Below are 2,049 nucleotides of genomic sequence, written 5' to 3'. Positions count from 1 at the left end.
TTTCGACACAACCCCACATTCAGGCATTATCAATAAACTTAGCAAACTGAATGTAAACTCCATTGTAAGATGGGTTGCCAACTGGATCACAAACCGGGCACACACTATCAAACTGGGTGACTCCACATCAACCAGCAGACTTGTTACCAGCGGGGTGCCACATGGGTCAGTGCTGGCCCCCTACTGTTTGGTATATACTTCTCAGAAGTTCAGGTCAAAACTAAGGGGTTGTGGCTGACCAAGTTTGCAGATGACTGTAAACTAGGTGCAATCATTGAATCCCCAAATTATGTCAGTATACTTCAGGAGGGTCTCACGCAGACTAACGACAGGTGTATTAATCACTGTCTCAAACTGAATGCAAAGAAATGCATCATCATTCCCTTCGGCACAAACAATGTCTCTTTACACTATCAAATCAACAACAATACCCTAAGTACCCATGAAGTAGTAAGGGACCTGGGATCACAAGCTGACAGAAACCTTAACTTCAATCACTATGTGTCTACTGTAGTAAGGAAAGCTTTCTACATAGCACATTTGATTAGTAACAGAATCGCCTCAAGAGCAAAAGAAGTTATAACTCCCCTATACTCGGCACTTCTCCATCCCATAATTGAGTATAACAGCCTGTTCGGCATGTACCATACTAAGTACCTGCAGCAATTAGAGAGATCTCATAGGTTTGTAACAAAGACGGTCAAGGGGCTCCAGCATGTGCCTTACACAGACCAGCTAAAGTCCCTGTCATTATACTCCATATCATATAGACTTCTTAGGGAAGAATTATGCCTGACCTACAGAGGATTCCAAGACCAAAACCCAATGAACTTGCTGCATATCCATAAATCAAATAGGAACAGGGCTACTTATTCCAGGGACCTAAATATGGCCTGCGACGTAAATAGGACATGATGGAGGAACAGAATTTTCTCCCAACAACTTGCGTCTCTTTGGAACAGACTACCAATTCATGTGAAACAGAGCACCTATATGACACTGTTCAAGAGAAACCTGGACAAGTGGAAGGGGCACCATAAATTCTTACCAGGGATAGTGCCCACAACCCTCCTGAACATAGGCAGTCATCACTAAATGGAGTATTGGGTATTGACTAGCATTTTTATGGTATTACATTGGGAAGAAATGTCTGGGCTTAAAGTGACCTTTGGGTCGATTGCCTAGTAATCTCCTATGTTCCTATGAAATTATCTGCCTGTTACAATAAAGTAGTTTAATTTGCTGCCAACTTTACATATAAGATTTATCCATGAAGAATCCTGAAACAACCAAATTGATTTGAGATGCCTATTTAACAGACTCACAACTTATTACTGCACACAATCTTTTACATGCACCAGAAAAATACCCAGCACAAAAAGATACCCTGTAGCACTACTTTCCAGACAGAGACCATCACTCAGCCAATAAACTCTTAGCAATTACAATAAAGTCTAATAACTCAGCAGGTGACTCACTAAACTCCCTTTATGTATATAAACTCTGGAACACCATCCCAGCATACCTAAAACAGACTATGAAACTTACCACTTCCAAGCCCTTAGTACAAAAGCACCTAAACTACACATGGTCATAGATATGCTCTTCACCTGGGTACCTCCTTTTTCCTTTGTCATCTCATACCCCCCTAGCCATTCATAATGTCTATCCCCTTCTACAACTTCCCTTGAATTACCTTCCTATATTAATCCCCACTTTGCATTTCGGTTTTGTTCCAACCTCCCTGCTCTCTACCACTCTCTTATAACCAGGTTCTATGTCAGTGTGTACCCAAGTATTCTTGCCCCTACTATCCATGACTCATCAGCTATGAAAGGCCTCTCCCTCTCTTCTAATTTTTATTGTCGCTGTGTCTAAAGTTTCACTCTCTTTACCTCAGTTTTATTCATTCCTAACATTTATACTTTAAGGAGGGCTACAGTATAGATTGTATGTAGATTCCTTGCAAGGTAATAGCTGTTCCTCATATCTCACCTCCCTCTCCCAATATCTTTCAATACCTGGTAGTAGGGAACAAATAAGCAGAAT

This window comes from Protopterus annectens, chromosome 3.part1, assembly GCF_019279795.1.
Source record: "Protopterus annectens isolate FY-2018-M chromosome 3.part1, PAN1.0, whole genome shotgun sequence".
NCBI lineage: Eukaryota > Metazoa > Chordata > Ceratodontiformes > Protopteridae > Protopterus > Protopterus annectens.
This window is presented reverse-complemented; position numbering follows the sequence as displayed.